Source organism: Sminthopsis crassicaudata, chromosome 1 (assembly GCF_048593235.1).
Source record: "Sminthopsis crassicaudata isolate SCR6 chromosome 1, ASM4859323v1, whole genome shotgun sequence".
NCBI lineage: Eukaryota > Metazoa > Chordata > Mammalia > Dasyuromorphia > Dasyuridae > Sminthopsis > Sminthopsis crassicaudata.
The window spans coordinates 547179364-547199156 of record NC_133617.1 but is presented as its reverse complement, the minus strand read 5'-3'; the positions used below and the strand labels follow the sequence as shown (position 1 = coordinate 547199156).

At 33.6% G+C, this 19793-nt stretch overlaps 1 protein-coding gene across 2 annotated transcripts in view; it reads left to right on the top strand.

Annotated features, from left to right (window-relative positions):
* Window positions 1-7170: 7170 nt before the first annotated feature.
* The window catches only part of KCNN2 (potassium calcium-activated channel subfamily N member 2), a 213430-nt gene continuing 200807 nt past the window's right edge, over window positions 7171-19793 (top strand). Inside the window, exons 1-2 of one of the 2 annotated variants that reach the window (XM_074281989.1) lie at window positions 7171-7291; window positions 8831-8930. The gene's annotated coding sequence lies outside the window, so the exon portion shown is untranslated. Of the gene's footprint in view, window positions 7412-8830; window positions 8931-19793 lie in introns of both variants that reach the window. The other variant, XM_074281988.1, reaches the window with a different exon arrangement.

Here is a 19793-nt window from a genome sequence, read left to right as displayed (position 1 = left end):
TTTATTATTTGTGATCATATTACTTAAACATGCTGAGACTCAATTTCTTCATTGGAAAAGTAAGAAAACTGAAGGAAATGATTTCTATGATTTCTAAAAATCAGTGATTGTTTGTACCTATTGCTTTCTCACCCTGGAACAGCCACCACCATCACCATCATCATGCCAGTGCCTTTTTCCCAAGAATTGGAGAATTCTATGTGGGGCCTCCATTTTGGAGACAGGCACAAGCCAGCTTGACCAAATTCCCTTCCTTGTTGTCTTTGACACTCTGGACTTTATCATCATGTTCCCATGTGGGTAATTTCTTTACTTCTACTATATGCTTTTCACCTACCTTTCATGTCCTTTCTCTCCCTTCCCCACCATTAAAAGGCAAATTCTTTGTGGGAAGGACTGTCTTTCTTTTTCCTAGATCTTATATCCCTGGCTTTTATCCCTAGTACATAGCAAACATTTAATAAAACCTGCTGCCCATTGCTAGAGGGAAAACTTTACTGTGTAAGCTATTTATTTGACTTAAATCAATCAAATTAATTTATCAAATGTCTATAATGGACAGAACATTGTGATAAATAATAAGTGAGATATAAATATAATTGTGACATGGCTTCTGTCTTCTCTGGATATCGTCTTTTAAGACACATATAAAAATAATTATAATACAAAAAGGATCATAATTCAGTGGGATACAAATAAGCTGACAAAGTAAAATAATTAAATTTGTGATATACAATAAGCTTGTTACATATTTAGTTTCTTCCATAACTGAGCTCAAGATACAAACTGTTATCAACAACCAGTTTTAATAATCTGCATTTAAAAAAAAATTAACTTTCTAAACTAGCAGAAAGAAAAAAAATCTATTTGCTTAAGAGCCATTGCTCTAACTGAAAAAACTATGGCCATATTTGACATGTCTACTGGTGCCTGGGGACAGTTTCCAACATTACATTCTACTGAACCAAAGGGGAAGAAAAAGTTGGGCTAGAGGAAAGACAATAATCAAAATAAGCCCCGTGAGAGGAGGCATTCGTGATCTCAGAGACTTTTCTTCCTTTTCTTGAGAGGGTCATCCCAACTCTTGTTTTCCATAGTATAACGATACTGTTACCTAAACACTACTGTTACCTAAAATACATTTCTCTCTAGCCTCTCAGAACCCCTTCTTTCAAAGACTAGCTCATATGCTATCTCCTATGGAAAGCCTTTATATTTTTCTCTCCTCAAATAATCTATATATGGATAATTTATTTGTTTGCAAGTTGAATCTTCCAAAAGAATATAAAATTTATGTCAGCAGAAACTTTTTTTTTATCTTTGTCTATATATTGCCAGCACTTATATAATGTCTTGCACAGAGTGGATACAATAAATTTCTATTGAATTAAATGCTCTTTGCTATGCGCTGATTATACAAAGATACAAATGTGAACTTATATCTGCCCTGCTCCTCCATAAATTATGCTACAAAGTAAACTCAATTCGAAGTAAGCAGCATTCTTTTGTAAAAAGCACAAGAAATAAATAATAATTCAGAATTTGTTGGTCTATATCTGGTAACATACAATGTTGGCATTTATGTTACAGAGATCTGTAAAGACAAAGTTCATATGTACCCTGGAATGCAACCAAATTAAATACATTTCTATTATATATCTAATTTAGGTAGAAAGATCTACTTCACTTTTATTAAAAATATTTATTTTTAAAATTTATGACTCAGATTTAAAATTTTATGGTTTCATTACCATAAGAAGCCAAAAGGGCTTTTTATTTTGTTATAAGAAATAATTCATCATAAATTTTCCCCATTTTATTATAAAATAGCAGTGATTTTACATAATATATCAGATACCAATATAGGAAATGGGGAAAGAATATTATGCTAGAAGTCCTGAGTTCAAATTTCAGACCCATTGCTTATTTTTGGTATGATAATGGACATGTCCTTTAATCTCTTAAGTGTTCCAGGAGTCCTTAAGGCCATAAATTGTAGTACAATCTCTGTTAATTTATCTATAAAATGGAAAAATAACACTTAAATCACTTCTTCCCCATATTGATATAAGGAAACCACTTGTTACATTAAGTTATAGAAATGTTAGTTGTTTTAGTCATGGACTCTTTCTTCATTTCTGGTTATCTTCATGGTATTGGTCGTCACTAAATATTCTGGTTACCCCAATGACTATGCCTACCTTATATTTTCATACATTGAAGAAATTGTTGGAATATGTGAGTCTTTGTGGTTAGTTGCATAAATAGTGGCTACAAAGGGAAGAATGAAGGTAGCAGAGGAGAGGAAGCATTACAGCAGAGCTCCCCCAATATTCTCCTCCAAACAATTTCAAAACACTGCCTCAAATAAAATTCTGACATGGCACAGTCAACAAACTGTCAAAATAAGACAACTTAGGGGGTCTGAAGAAAAGGTCTGATGGAGACTGGTCTGAAATATGCAGTGGCAACATATTCTGTGGACCTGGGAGACAGCTGCAACAAAAGTAGCAGCAGCTTTGGGTTCTCTTATCTTAGAGACTTTAAGGAGATTGAATACTGATCAGAAAGATATTACTGGGGACCTTTGAGGGCGCAGACCTGTGCTCTGTTTGGCAACTTCATTGTCCATGTGATTCCAGATCACAGTTCATGGGCAGAGAGTAATACTTGCAGTCAGAAAGGAGTAGGGGCCTGGGTTGCATTCCAAAAATGAGATAGGATCGCTAGTGCTTGTAACGTAAAGGAACAGAGGTGATTACTGGATAAGAACAGATCTTAGACCAAGATAGCAGTGATTCCATCTTTCCCCATAACATACCACTTTTGAAGCACTGAAAACTTGCAAACAACCAGAATTAATTGTGAAAATAGAAGGAAGGAAAACCCTAAAGTTTGCAGCATGAGCACAGCCTTTCCAGTGAGCACAGCCTAATATTAAGGTAAGATTCAAAGTCAAAAATTAGGGGGAAAGGGAATGGGCCAAAAAGAAACAAACCAAAAAAAAAAACAAACCTCTGACCATAAAATGTTACTACAATGATAGGGAAGATTGAAACAAAACTCAGAAGAAATCAAAAGTGAAAACACCAAAAATCAAAGCTTCAAAGAAAAATGCAGATTAAAAACAAGCCCAAAAAAGAATTTCTAGAAAAGTTAAAGAAAAGAGCTAGGGAAATGCAATCAAATATAAGTGACTATAGAAGAAAAATTTAGATGGTGAGAAAATGGATACAAGAAAATCATGGAAAAGGATACAAAATAGACTGAAGAAAACAATACCTTAAAAAACAGGATTGACCAAATGATAATCTATGAAAGATTAAAGTACAGGAAAAAAAAGATGAATGTTCTCACAACTCTAGATTCTATTCTGTACACATTTTCTTTTTTTTTCCTCTTTCTTTTTTTTATTATAGCTTTTTATTTACAAGACATATGCATGGGTAATTTTTCACCACTGACCCTTGCAAAACCTTCTGTTCCCACTTTTCCTCTCCTTCCCCCCCATCTCCTTCAGACAAATTTTTTTTAAAAAGGAACAAAACATCACTGATGACAATAATGCTTTAAAAAGCAGAATTGTTCAAATAGAAAAAGAGATACAAAACTACACTGAAGAAAATAATTCTTTAATATCCAAAGGGCAAGTAGAAGCCAATGAACACATGAGACATCTAGGAACAAAAAAAATTAAGTTTAAAGAATTTTTTAAAAGAAGAAAATGTGAAATATTTCATTGGAAAAACAATTGACTTGGAAAATAGATTGTGGAGAAATAATTTTAAAATTATTAGACCAGGCAGACTTATGAATAAGGAAGAATTTATGTACAAACAAGCAAAAGATATAAAAAGAGATATAAAATAGATAATTTTGATTATATTAAATAGAAAAGGACTGACACAAAGGAAACAAATATGTGGTGCAGTGAGTGAATCAAGCACCAGACCTGGAGTTAGGAAGACTTGAGTTCAAATCTGATCTCAAACACTTGACCTTTACTATCTATTTGACCCTGGGCAAATCACTTAATCCTAATTGCCTCATCAAAAATAAATAAGACCTTTTGTACAAAGAAAACCAATGTTATCCCTCCTTTTATCTTTTCCCTTCTCACCAATGTTTTGCTTTTGACCACCACTTCTCTTAATCTGCTTTCACTTCTATCAGACTGCTCTTCCCCTTCCCCTCCTACTTTCCTATAGGGTGAGATAGATTTCAATATTTAACTGAATGTGTTATGATATTTCCAAAGATAATGTTCAAACATTGATCACTTCCTCTCTTCTTTCCTTTACTATTATACTTTTTCATACCTCTTCATATAATGTAATTTGCCCCATTTTATCTCTCCTTCCTCTTCTCCCTCCTTTTTTCCACCCCTTAATTTTTCTTTAACATAAGATCAAAGTCAACATATATCCATGCCCTCTGTCTAAATACATTCCTTCTAGTTATCCAACTTGAGATATAATTCTCAAGAGTTATAAGCATCCTCTTTCCTTATATGAACATTTTTACCTTATTGAATACCATTTAAAAAAAATTTTTCCTGTTTTACCTTTTTATGCTTCTTTTGAATCCTGTATTTGAAGATCAAATTTTCTGTTTAGCTCTTGTCTTTGATAATCAGAAAAGTTTGAAAGTTGCCTTTTCACTGAATGTCCATCTTTTCCCCTGAAAAAAATATACTCAGTTTTGCTGAGTAGTTCATTTTTTATTATAATCCAAGTTCCTTTGCCTTCCAGATTATCATATTTTAAGACTTCAGATCCTTTACTGTAGAAACTCCTATGTAATTCTGATGGTAGATGCATGATGTTTAAATTATTTCTTTCTAGCTGCTAGCAATATTTCCTTCTTGACCTGATAATTCTGGAATTTGACTATAATATTCCTTTGAGTTTTCATTTTGATATCTCTTTCAGGAAGTGATTTAAGGATTCTTTTAACAACTATTTTACCATCTGGTTCTATGATATAGATAGAAATTTTCCATGAAAATTTCTTGAAAGATGTCATCCAGTCTTTTTTTTGATCATGGCTTTCAGTTAGTCCAATAATTCTTAAATGACCTCTCCTGTATCTATTATTCAAGGCAGTTGTTTTTCCAAGGAATATTTTACATTTTCTTCTATTTTTTCATTCTTTTGGGTTTTTTGGATTAATTCTTGATGTCTCATAGAGTCATAAGCTTCCACTTGCTCATCCTAATTCTTAAAGAGTTATTTTCTTCAGTGAGCTTTTGTACTTCCTTTTTCATTTGGCCAATCCTACTTTTAAAGGAGTTGTTTTCTTCAATGGATTTTTTTCCCATTTGGCCAATTGCAGTTTTTAAGGAATTTGTTTTCTTTGACCAATTTTTGTGTTTCCTTTTCCAAGATGTTGATTCATTTTTAGAATTCTCTTACACAATTCTCATTTCTTTTCCCAATTTTTTTCTACCTCTCGATTTTTAAAAACTTTTTTGAGCTCATCATAGAGGATTTTTTGGGGCTTGAGATCAATTCATCTTCCCCTTTGAGGCTTCACATGTAGACATTTTGACATTGTTAGTCTCTTCTGAGTTTGTTTTGGTCTTCCCTGTCTCCATAGAAACTTTTTATGGTATGGCTCTTTTTTGTTTTTTTTCCTCACTTTTAAAAATTGAACTCTGCTTCTGGGATAAAGGAGGTATTGTCCCAACTTTTTTATACTGTGATACAGGGGTCTGGTCACTGCCTTTCTACCTTAGGGCTCTTGGGGATAGAGGCTTGCCCCACTGTTGCACCTAGTCACCTAGTCAAGCCTGTTGTGCTCTGGGTTCCATGGTTGACAGTTTGCCTGTTGTAATGGGATTGGAGGCCTCACAGCTGTCCTGCTATGACACTGGCCTGCTGAGGCCAGACTGTGGGGCCTTGTTGCTGATCCACTGTTATTAGTGGAGCTAAGTGATTATTTCTAGATTGCCTTCTAGACATGCCTTTTTTACTTAAATCAGACAGATCTTTCCTGTGTCTTCCAAAATTATTTGTGAGCTGGAAAATTGTTTCACTTTTTTTTTTTTGTGGATTCTGCCACTCCATAATTCTTTTAAAGGCTTAGTTTCATGTTTCCAATGGAAACTAGGCAGCACCCAGATGTCTTCCTGACTTCTCTCTGCCTTCTTGGCTCTACTTCCCCTCCCAAATTAGTGGTTTTTCAAGAAGATACAGAGATCTCAGTTGATAATCAAAATTATACTTTTCACAAGTACATAATTGTAAAAATTTTACAATCAAATTTCTAAAAATTTTTACAAGTTCATGATTGCCTTGATGCATAGGCATCAAAAGGCTAGTTATAATCCAACAAAATTAAATATTAAAATAATTAATAAAGAATTAATTGATTTATAAGGTTTCAGTATTTGTAAAAGCCTTCTCAGGATTTTCTGATTTTTTGGTCATTTCTTACAGAACAATATTATTGCATTATGTTCATATACCAGAATTTGTTCAAACCATTCCTCAACAGCCACCTTCTTTTCCTGTTCTTTTTTCCCCCCTCTTCTTGTTTCTTCTTCTTTCTTTTTTATTTTAATCAATTCTTAAATATTCATCCTTCAAAACTGAGACTTTTCTTTGTTAATTCCCTACCTGCAATAATCTTTCCTCTCAATTCTCTCCTATATCTCTTTGTGTGTTCACATTAAAACTATTATTTTCTGATTCAGAAAACAGTGGGGTCCATTGGATGCCTGTTCCTCTCCATCTCTTCCTCTATGTTTGTATAAACTTCTTCTTTTAGTTTCTACACTAGTCTATGGCTTCTTTTCTTAAAACCATCAGAATAAAACATTTTTCAACTCTATCAATAAACATCATTCAAAGACATTTAATTCTTAGGGCACACCAATTTCTTTATCCCCGTTATAGCAGTCAGAATACTTTTATTAAATGCAAAAAAACAAAACAAGTAGGATTACAAAGGGTATCAATAATGTGGAAACACACTTATCAAAATACTCTAAAAAGTTCATGCTTAAGAATCCCTATCACCATCTTTACTCTGCAGGGACAGGGATCAGGACTATCCAGCTGTTCCAGGTGCTGCAGATGCTTGCCAGAGGGCTCGCCCCCGAGAGGACCCGCGTGCTTGGCGCAGTTAGCGGCGCACGCTGTGAAGGGCTCGTTGGCCCACATCTCCACTGTGCGGGAGGTGGGCGAACTGGCGGTCTTTCTCCAACGCCAACAACTGGCAGGTGGCCGCGAGCAGCGTCATTTACTTCTGCCTCAGCCTACTCCTGCTGTAGATGAGAGACCTGCAGGTGAATCCAAACACCACTTTGACAATGTCTTTGGCACAGACTGAATTTTGCAAGAATTATGAATTTGATCCTCAGAGTCCCTTTTGTGCTCACATAATGCTGTCAGGAACAGTCACTAAGGTGAATGATAGAGAAATGGCCTTTGCAAAGAAAAAAAAAAAAAAAAGTTATTATTCAGTCATCCCCCTGAAACAGAATCACCAGCCTTTAGGTCAATAACTGGTTCTTTGATGAATTGGCTGTAACCAATATTTGGGGCATAGACTACTTTGGTGCCAAAACAGTGACACCTGAAGAGTATTATAAAGGCATATCTTACTAAAACTTTGGCTTCAATTCTGTCATGATCGTATGGTCAATTTGGTCATGATACTTAAGTTACCTTGTTTAGGATGCATAGAAAAACTGCTTAAAATTTTTCTGTGCAATTATTTTTTTAGCCTAGTTTTTTTACATGCTTACTGTTTTGATCAAAGTATTTAAGTATGTTTATGACATTTAAAAAAGGATTTTTTAAAGAAATATTATTAAGGAATCTTGATTCCACTAAGTGTTAAAATAGTTTTCCCAAAAATGAAAGTTGCAAGTTTAAAATGGGTTTTCAGATGGGAAGTCCTTTCAATTTATTAAATATTTAATTAAATAAATATTTATTAAAAATTTAATAAATATATTAAATATATATTTAATCCTGGAAATCTCATCACCCACAAAACCTATTATTCATTTACCTGCTGAGTAAGGTCTCTGGTAGTTATATCTCATTAGGATGAAAAGTTGTTCATTTGCCCATATATTTAATTGCCTGTATCTTGCCAAACAGAGAAAAAAAAAAACTTTATTTAAACCCAAATGGAACTTCAAACACTTTATCAGTATATATATTATATATGGTAATTCTAGAGGGTCATGCTTGTTGCACAGGTACAAAGATAGGCTCTGAAGAAATTGCTATGATAATAATATTGAATCAAGTAGGCATATTAATTTCCTAAATTTTATTTTATATCTTTTATTTAAATGTTTTTCTTCTCATGATTCCCTTCTCCACTTTAAAAAAAAAATAGATGTTTTTATCTGTAAAATGAAAGGAGAGAAATTTTGTGAGTAATTGAGATCTTGATTAATCAGAGGAGTCCATGGTTTCAGTTGTAGTATCAAATTATAATTTTACCTATTCTACTATGTCCTCTAACTGTTGTTTTAAATTTCTTACTTTTAAGTAAACAGGGTCATTCAATCTTATTTAGTTGGTCCTTCCAAACCCTCTTTAAGAAAACCATGAGAAGGGAAGATTGCATAAAGAAAATAAAATATATTTTCCCCCAAATTAAATGTAATGGGGACATAATAATTGATAATTATGATGATTATAAAAAATGTCTGAATACTTTTGAAAAGCATGAAGATCAATTTTCTTAAATGGCATGAGGAGCAGTGTAGTAGAGAGGTTAGGAAGACCTAGTTTCAGCTCTCACCTGAAATATACATACTGAATAGAGAATGCTGGACTAATGATTTTACTTCTCAATATTCTAGGCAAGTCTCTTAAAGCTATTAAGCTGCAGAAAAGATGCCAACCTGAATTGGTAGAAAAAATTTTCTTGCCTGGAAGTTCCCTACAACAATTAAATCACAGGTGCAGTTCCCGTCCTCTCTTTGAATTGTATAAAATTGGTTGTTTTAAGAATATTTTCACTTTCTTCCTAAATATCATAGACAAAATTATTATTTTCTAAGACTCCAATAATGATTTTTAGGCAAAATTCTTTTTGAAAGTGTGTTGTATAAGCAATAGCAGTAGTGACAATACTTCTTAGATTCTCTGTTAATGAATCATTTTAAAATGCTTTATTATTAAAGTCATCTTTGAGGGGATGAAATAGGAATGAAACCTTACAGCACCATCTAAAGTCCTTTTAGAATTTCATTAAGTAAATGAAATCCTATAAAACCTTGCTTTATCCTGAATTCTTTTTTGCAATGAATAATAGTTATTAAACAAATATTTGTATTGTAAATTGATTGTTCTTTGAGTTTCTAGCAAATTTATGTAGCTCAGGGAAACACAATGTTTGAAAGGCTATGGAGATGTTTCAGATGGATTTTATTTATTTTTAAGACATTCTTAAGATATCTTAAAGAAAAATTACTCATTAATATATACAAAAATAATTTTAGTAGTCATGACTCCTTTCAAAGTGAGTATTATATGAAGTTAAGTGCTAAATTCAGAAATTGCAAAGTGAAAAAATTAATATCTTTGAAAACTACAAAATTGGCCTATTGTATTTTGTGGAACTCAAAAAATGCTTTAAAAATGTTTTCTACTAAATGTCATTATGAAGTGGGTCTCTCAAAGCACTAGTAATTAGAATTTGCTTTAAAAAAATTTACCTGTCATAATTTCATCATCAATTTTCAATTTCTCAAATAAAGTTACCTTTCTTGACACTCTTGACACTCATTTTTTCATTTGTATCAAGGTTTCTATTTGATGTTGGTCCTTTTTTTTTTTTATCAGCAATGTTTAAACGCCCTCTTTTTCATGTTTTCCATAGTAAAAATTCTTGGTTACCTAGAGATCTTTTGCCTTTTGGACTATGAAATTTCAAGATGTCCTTTCATTCCTACTAGAAACTGCTAGTGATCCTGATTATTTTTCCTTAATAATGGACTTGAATTGGACTGAATAATGGACTAGTAATGTTTGAAGTATTTCTTTTAATATGTAAACTCTGAGTTTTATCCTTCTTAGAACTTTTCAGAAATTGATTAGTGGATTCTTTCTGTTCTCACTTTGCTTAACCAATCTGGGCAATTTTCATTTGCGACTTCTTAAAATCCAGGCTTTTTCTTTAAATTTTTAAAATATATAATATTTCCCCAAAATTCTATATTAAAACAATTTTTTTTATACTTTTGAGTTTCAAATTCTATCTCTCCTTCCTTTTCCTCCCTCCCCTTTCCCTGAGAGGGTAAGCAATCTGATAAAGTTTATACAAATGCAATCATGTAAAACATTTTGTATAAGACGATTCCGATTAAGAAGGAAATGAAACGTACCATGCTTCAGTCTGTATTCAGAGAATATCAGTTCTTTTTCTGGAGTCAGCCATCATTTATCCTTTTTTTTTTTTCCAATTTATTTTCACTTTATTTGTTTTTTTATTAAAGCTTTTTATTTTCAAAACATGCGCCCAGATAGTTTTCAACATTCATCCTTGCAAAACCTTGTGTTCCAAAATGTTTCTCTCCCCAGACAGCAAGTAATCCAATATATATCAAACATGTACAATTCTTCTATACATATTTCCACAATTATCATGCTGCACAAGAAAAATCAGATCAAAAAGAAAAAAAAAAGTGAAAGAAAACAAAATGCAAGCAAAAACAACAAAAAGTGAAAATACTATGTTCTAATTCACATTCAATTCCCACAGCCCTCTCTCTGGGTGCATCACGAGACCACTGGAGCTGGCTAGAATTATCTCATTGTTGAAAAGAGCCATGTTCATCAGAATTGATCATCATATAATTTTGCTTTTATTTTGTGCAATTATTTCCTGGTTCTGCTCATTTCACTGAGCATCAGTTCATGTAAGTCTCTTGAGGACTTTCTGAAATTATCCTGCTGATTTTTTATTATAGAACATTAATATTCCATAACACTCATACACCTTAACTCATTCAGCCATTCTGCAGCTGAGAGGCATCCACTCAGTTTCTAATTCCTTGCCACTACAAAAAGAGCTGCCACAAACATTTTTGCACATATGAGTCCCTTTCCCTCTTTTATGATCTCTTTGGAATAGATACAAGCCCAGTCTCAGAATAACTGCTGGATCAAAAAGTATGCACATTTTGATAATCCTTTGGGCATAGTTTCAAATTGCTCTCCAGAATGGTTGAATCAGTTCACAATGCCATGGACAATGTATTAGTGTCCCAGTTTTCCTACATCCCCTTCAACATTCATCATTATCTTTTTATGTCATCTTAGACAGTCTGAGTGAGAGGTGTGTAGTGGTTGTCTTAATTAAATTGTATTAATTTCTCTAATCAATAGTGATTTAGAGCACCTTTTCATATGACTACAAATGGTTTCAATTTTTTCATCTGAAAATTTTGTGTTCATATTTGACCATTTATCAGTTGGAAAAACAGCTTGAATTTTTATAAATTTGAATCAATTCTCTATATATTTGAGAAATGAGTCCTTTATCAGAACTCTAGAATGTAAAAATTTTCCCCCAGTTTATTACTTTCCTTCTAATCTTGTTTGTATTGGTTTTGTTTGCACAAAAAAAATTTAACTTAATATAATCAAAATTACCCATTTTGTATTCAATAACATACTCACGCTCTTCTTTGACCATAAATTCTTTCCTTCTCCACAGGTCTGAGAAGCAAATCTTTGGTCTTCTAATTTGTTTATTTTAGCACTCTTTATGTCTAAATCATGAATCCATTTCAACCTTATCTTGGTATAGGATGTTAGTTGTGAGTCAATGCTTAATTTCTGCCATACTAATTTCTAATTTTTTCAGCAATTTTTTGTCAAAGAGTGAGTTCTTATTCCAAAAGCTGGAGTCTCTAGATTTGTCAAACACTAGATTACTGTAGTCATTGATTATTGCGTCTTATGAACCTAATCTATTCTACTGATCAGCTACTGTTTTTTAGCCAGTACCAAATGGTTTTGATGACTGTTGCTTTATAATATAGTTTCAGGTCTGGTACAGCCAAATCACTTTCATTTGCAGTTTTTTTCATTAATTCTCTTGAAATTCTTGACCTTTTATTCTTCTGGATTAATTTCTTTCTTTTATTTTATTTTATTAGCTCTGTAAAATAATTTCTTTGGAGTTTGATTGACATGGATTAATTTAGGTAGTATTGTCATTTTTTATTATATTGGTTTGGCCTATCCATAAGCACTTCATATTTTTTCAGTTGATTATGTCTGACTTCATTTGTACCGAAAGTGGTTTGTAATTGTGTTCATATATTTCCTGAATTTGCCCTGGCAGGTAGACTCTCAAATATTTTATATTATGTGCAGTTATTTTAAATGGAATTTCTCTTTCTGTCTCTTGCTGCTGGACTTTATTGGTAATATATAAAAATGCTCATGATTTATGTGGATTTATTTTGTATCCTACAACTTGGGTAAAATTGTGGATTTTTTCTAGCAGTTTTATAATTGATACTCTAGGATTCCCTAATCTACATATCATATCATCTGCAAAGTGTGATAATTTGATTTCCTCATTACCTATTCTAATTCCTTCAACCTTTTTTTCCCTCTCATTGCCAACACTAACATTTCTAATATATATTGAATAGTAATGGTGCTAGTAAGCAATCTTGTTTCACCCCTGATCTTATTGGGAATGGCTCTAGTTTGACCCAATTACATATGATATTTGCTGATGGCTTTAAATAGATGCTTCTTATCATTTTAAGGAAAACTCCATTTATTCCTATATTCTTTAGTGTTTTTAGTAGAAATGGTGTTGAATTTTGTCAAATGCTTTTTCTGCATATATTAAGATAATCTTCAATTTTTGTTGGTTTGGTTATTGATATAGTCATTTATGCCAATAGTTTTCCTAATATTGAACCAGTCTTGCATTCCTGGTATAAATCCTACTTGGTCATGGTATATTATCCTGAGGATAACTTGCTGTAATCACTTTGCTAATATTTTATTTAAAATTTTGCACCACTATTCATTAGGGAAATTGGTCTGTAATTTTCTTTCTCTGTTTTGATCCTACCTGATTTAGGTATCAATACCATGTCTGTGTTATAAATAGAATTTTTCCCCTTTCCCTATTTTTCCAAATAGTTTGCATAGTATTGGAATTAATTGTTCTTTAAATATTTGGTAGAATACACATGTAAATCCATCTGGCCCTGGAGATTTTGTCTTAGGAAGTTGATTAATAGCTTGTTCAATTTCTTTTTCTAAAATGGGACTATTTAAGTAGTTTATTTTCTCCTCTGTTTCATTCCTTTCACTTAGATTATCAGATTTATTGGCACACAGTTGTGCAAAATATCTCCTAATTATTGTTCTAATTTCCCTTTTCATTTTTGATACTAACAATTTTATTTTCTTCTTCCCTTTTTCTAATTAAATTAAAGATTTGAATTTTTTTTGTTTTTTTCATAAAACCAACTCTTAGTTTTGTTTATTAGTTTAATAGTCTTCTTACTTTCAGTTTTATTAATTTCCCCTATTATTTTCAGAATTTCAAATTTGGTATATGCAGAAAAACCTGCCTATCATTTCTTATAGTGTGATAATATTTCATCACAATCATATACTATAGCTTGTTTAGCCATTCTTCAATTGATGGACATCCCTTTGATTTCTAGCTCTTAACCACCACAAAAAAAAAAAAATGCTGCTATAAATATTTTTATACAAATAAGTCTCTTTATTCCCCTCTTTTTGATATCTTTGAGATATAGACATAGAAGTGGTCTGAATCAAAGAGTATGCACATTTTTATAGCCCTTTGGACATAGTCCCAAATTGATCTACAGAGTAATTGGATCAGTTCTGAACTCCATCAACAATGCATTAATGTCCATTTTCCCACATCCTCTTCAACATCATTTTCCTTTTCTGTCATAGTAGTCAATGTAATTTGTGTGTGCTTTTACTTTTTCTTTTTCTTTTTTTTTTTTGAATTGTGATTTTTTTAAGGTAACATTCTTAAATTCAATCATCTTAATGTATTTTCCAAGTTAGTTGTTTTGATAGTAGAGTGTAATGATCTTGGTGGGTTTTCTGGAGGTCTCTGGGAACAGCCTTCTTTTCATTAGATGAATCAACACAAGAATAGCCAGGTGTTAAAGTTCAAAAGTCTTTATTGTCTCCTTCGCCTGGTGCTCAGCTAGCTTTTTCATGGCAGTCAGAGGGGACTTGGTTTCAGTGGAGAAAATGCTGGAGTTTAGGCCATCATAGTGTGAGATGAAGTGAGTCTGAGTCCAAGGGTTTCTGCTCAGCCTCCAGCCACCACAAATATGGATGATGGAATGAATCTTTCTCTGCCTCCTTTGGCTGAGTTTGTCTCAGCTTATATGCTCTACACTGTGTATAAATCAATCATTATATCACTAGGAAACCATTATTTGTTGTAAGATTAAATCAATCATACTGAGTTAGAGAACTATTAAGCATCATGCTATACTAGATAATCATCAAGTCCACTGACTTAACACCTTGTAAGAATCCTTGTTTCAAGGTCAGAATTCTAGCCCGTAATAGTACAGCTCTTACATTTCCTTGTATTTTTTTAATCTTTTAATCTTGTTCTTGTTGTCTCATAGAATCAGTATTTTCCATTTATTTTATTCTCATTTTCAAGGAGTCTGTTATTTGAGTAAGAATTATAACTTATCTAATATATTCTTTCAGTTCTTTTCTCCAGTCTTTATTTCATTTTTCTTAAAAAAAAAAAAAAAAAAAACTCTAAATTCATTTCTACCAAGTATTCATGTAGTCATTAGAGAAAATCTGCTTTTCCTTTGAGCCACTGTATTATCTAAATTGAACTTTAAAGTATTTCTGGTTTTCTTTATAAGGGTAAGTATTTTGTTCTGTTTATCTATGTCTTTCCCCTTAGTTCCTGAATTAGAATTTTGTACATGGACATACTGTAGTCATGCCCCACTTTGGGTGAGCTGCCAGCTCTCCTTAGTCTTATTCTGGGTCACCTGGGTACCTTGCTGATTTCTAGCTTTCAGGGAGTGTGTATAGTTTCTTATTGAATTTCTTTATCATTGTTTAGTTGGGTGCTGTTTTTAGATTTTATTTTTCCTTCCTTAAAGTGAAAGTTGGTCTGCTTCCCTCTATTCAGGCAGCCATCTTGGCCATAAATCCCAAACCTGACCTTTTAGTGATTTTCTTCAGACTCCAGATTGGGGAATGTGAATGACTAATGAATCTGAGGGTGGGAATTCTATTAATTATCTGGCTTTATCAGGACTGAACCCAGCCCATGTCTTGTGACCAGAACTGAGAGGGATCCTTTAGTGGAGAGGAAAAGGGAGAAGAGAAAAAGGATTCAGATTCAATTATGGTTTCACATGAAACACTTATAAATCATTGAACATTTACCACAGCAAGGTTATACAGCACTTGTCTTTGATGAGGAGTAAATGATGAGGAGTAAACTGAGGTCTAAGCCGAGATGGGTCACTTCCTTTTCTCTCTCTCCTTCCTTCCCCAAAGTAACCAAGGGTGGGTTCGGCAGCAAAGGAATTTGCTACTTAATGCTGTATGGAAACATAGTCTTTATTGATTAGAATGGAAACACCGGAGAGCCGGTGGGCAAAATGGCTGCATGGTACAAGGCCCATTTTGCAAAGAGTAGATTTTTGAGGACTTTTTTATACCAGAGCACAATCATTCAGATACAGTGATGTAAGGAGGTTCAGGAGAGTGATGTAAATAAGATAAGGATTCTCTTGTTATCTTTTGGGGACAAACAGAAGTCTCTTCCCAAAAAGGAATTTCCTGATGGCATTTGGTCTATCTAAGCAAATTAGAATGCAGGCTGTAAAACCCTGGCTACCGCCCTCAACAGTCTTCATCTTTGGTATGTCTTGCTAGAATATGGTGCTTCATAGGTACCCACCAAGTCTGAGAGACCCATATTCCTAGTTGAAATATCCCTAAATGACCAGGAAGCTGCATTGGGAAAGCTGGGGCCAAAGGAAGTTTTATTATGATCCTTAGGGATTTCTTGGGGAGAAAGATTTTAAGTTTCTTCTAGAGGACTTTTCACTATTTAATTGCTTACAGGGCCTGCAGTGAACAAACTTCCTGGCAGAAGAAGGAAATAGGCTCTGACCTTGCTAGGACTAGCTGATGCTTCTGTATGGTTAATAGAAATCATCTGAAAAACCCTTTCCCAACTTTAAGGAAGTTGTCTATAATATAGATTAGAGTTGGTAGTTTAATTTTTTTTTTTTTTTCTTTTGGATCTTACTGTGAGATTTGTGTGTAGATAAGGAAAGAACTGTTTGGTTCCAAATGGTTTTTGTGGAGATTACAATGCAATTGAAAAAAGTTTTCCTTCCTGTTATAATTGCTTATTTACTAGTTAGGCTAATAGAGAGGCAGCATAAAATATCCAGAGTTTAAAGACAATCAAGGTAATTCCCTGGAATTTTATGATTGTTTAAAAACTGTGCTAAAGGAACTGTTGGAGTTTTTTACTTTACTCTGGCATTTGAGAGATCATTGGGAACTGTTACATGGGCTTTATTGCAACTTATTGATATAGGAGACTAGAGAAGGTACTTGAAAGCACAATATTTCACTCTCCTTAAGAGTCTAGTAATGTTTTTGGAACTGGAAATGTGGACAAGTTAGGTCAGCATACCTTTATTAAGCACTTGCTTATCATTGAGGATACAAAGAAAAGCAAAAATAAAGAAATAAATGAATGAATAAATAAATTTTTTAAATCAAAACAATTCCTGGACTCAAGGAACTCATAGTCTAAGGGGGGAGGGAACATGCAAACAAATGAATAAACAAAATACAGGAAGAATTGAAATTTCAGAGGGAAGAAAGTAAATATAAAGAGGGTTAAGAAAGACTTCTTGCAGAAAGTGAGACTTCAGCTGATACTTAAATGAAGTTGAGTACTAGAAGCACAGATAAAAAGAAAGAAAGTTTGAGGCATGGAGAAGAGTCAGTGAAAATGCTGGGAGTCAGGAAATGCACTATTTTGTTTGGAGCACAGCAATTAGGCTAGTGTCAGTGATATATATATATCACAAGCAATATCTAGAGTAAATTTCAGAGGCAAATCACCAAATAATTTATCTTGCAGGAGAAAAGGACAAATACAGAAGAATGAAAGGCTTCCCTGAATTTCTTCAAGTCATAGTTAAAATCCTACCTTCTTCGGGAAGCCTTTCTTAATCCCTCTTATTTTTAGTATTTTCCCTTTGTTGACTATTTCTAATTTTACTTGTTTGAACAGTTACTTGCATATTTTTTCCCATATTAGATTTTGATTGATTAACTGATCCTGGAGATAATAGGGAACCATCAGAATTTATTGAATGGAAGAGGTGGTGATTTGATCAAACTTAAGCTCTAGGAAGATTAATTTTACTGCTGAGTGGAGGGTGGATCTGAGTAGGGAGAGATTTGAGAAAGATACCAAATAACAGGTGATAAGGTGATAAGGACCAGAATCAGAGTAGTGGCTCTGTCAAAGAAGAGAAGAGTGTATATACAAGGGAAGTTTTGAAAGTAGAAAGTGATTGATTGGGAGAGATGTGGGGAGAGAAAAGAGAATTGAGGAGTTAAAGTTATGAGCCCTGGTAAGTGGGAGAATATTGGTAGCAATAGGGAAGTTAGAAAGAAGGAAGTTAAAAAAATATGAGGATGGGACATACTGAACTTAAGGTGTTGATGGGAAATCTAGTTTGATATGTCTAAACAGGCAGTTAGATAGGTGAGATTAGAGATCAAGAGAGAGGTTAGGAGCCAGATAAATAAACTTGAGAATCATCTGCATAAAAATGATTATTAAGTATAGAAGGAGGGGGGGGGACACCAAACAATTAACAAGTATGACCTAGAGTTAGATCCAGAATAGGGCAATATAGGACAATCCCACATATGACTAGTGATAAAAGAAGCAGGAGAAAACAATGTCACAAAAGCCAGAGAAAGGAAAATATCAAGAGGAGGATAGTTGATTGATGTCAAAAGCTGTAGGAAAGTAAAGGAGAATTAATATTATAAAGATGCCATTAGCTTTGGAAATTAAGAGATCATTGGTATCTGAAGAGAAGTTTCCATTAAATGATGGGATCAGAAGCCATACTAAAGAAATTTCAGAAGAGAATGTGAGGAAAAAGGTATTGATTGCAGATCACTTCTGAAGAAGGTTAGTTAGGAAAGGGACAAAAAAGAGAGAGAGAATATAGGGGTGGATGGATTAAGTGAGGGCTTTTTGAGGATATCTATAGTTGTGGGTAGTAGAGAAGCTAGAGAATTAGGAGAGAGGAAGAAACTAAAGATAAGTGACAGAAGTTAAAAATAAGTGAGAGACATTCTACTAGAGGTGATGGAATGAAGTAATATTCTATTTGCATTTGATTTACTAAGGAAAAATACAGATGAATCCAGTTAAAAAGAGAAACTGATTCCACTATTACTCCTAAACTATGAACTGTTACTGTGAATTGTGAACTATAATTCTGTATCTCTGCATCTGTCATTCTAAAAAATTTCCTATTAAGGGTTTCTACCTGGGCCAAGTCCCATGCCTAAGGTTCCCTCCTCCATAGTTGAAATAGCTACTTGCTTACAAATAGTAAATAGAACAACTTGACCTTAGTTTTGTGAAGCCCCTGATCACTTCAGGCTTGGACTGCTGTAATAGCCTGCTGGTGAGTCAGCCTGCTTCTATTATCTCCCCATTCATTCACCCCCCTATTCAGCCACTACAATGATTTTCCTAAAGTGAAGGTTCAGCCATGTTTCTTCTCTACTAAATAAACTCCAACAGCTCCCTATTGCCTTCAGGTTCAAATACAAAATGCTCTGTTTGACATTCAAATTCCTTCATAAATAAGCTCCTTTCTACTCTTCCAGTATTCTTACTTCTCTGATACTTACTTTTCAATCCAATAACACTGACCTCCTGGACAAAACACTCCATCTCTCAGCTCTACAAAAAACAAAACAAAACAAAAAAACCCCAGAAAGACAGAAGGGAAATCTTGGTGGTGAGAGAGTTGCTTTGGGATAATAGTGATGACATTCTGAATGGTGGATGTGGTGGGCAGAGAGAAACTGAAACTGATAAACTGACAACCCTAATCTTTCCTGGAGCAGACAGGAAGAAGGCTTTAATAGAGATCAGTTTAGTTAGCAGTTTAATTTGTGGTCTCACCCTCTATGGGTGTATAATCCAAGCAGAAATCCAAGTTATACAAAGTCCCTGAGGCTAAATTTTTTTTTACTGAACCTCCTTAGGTCAATCCCCTATAATATTCGGTCTTGTGGTATCTCTCCTAACCCCACTATGCCTTATGACATCTCTCCTCTCAGACTCCACTTCTCTTTTAGGGTGCTAAATCCCTTCTAGCCTGTTACTTAGGGGAAGCTCCAATCTTATGGGGTGTTTCATTTCTCCTGGTAAATGGCATATTCCATTTGGGAACTTGCCCTTTCCATCATTAATCGTTAAAACCTCTTTCTATGCTCTCCAAATTCTTATTTCATATTTACCATTCCTTGTATCTATTTCATTATTTCATTTTATCTGTAACCTCTTCTCCTAAATAAGCTCACCTTTTGTCAAAGAGAATGGCCATTATGACTTCTTCTCATGATCAAATTCTAACATTTGGTGCTTCTCCTAAAGTACATCGCCTGGTGCCACCTCATTTGCTGCATCAGCCACATTAATAGGATTAAGGGAAGGGCTATGACTCTAGATCTGGAAAT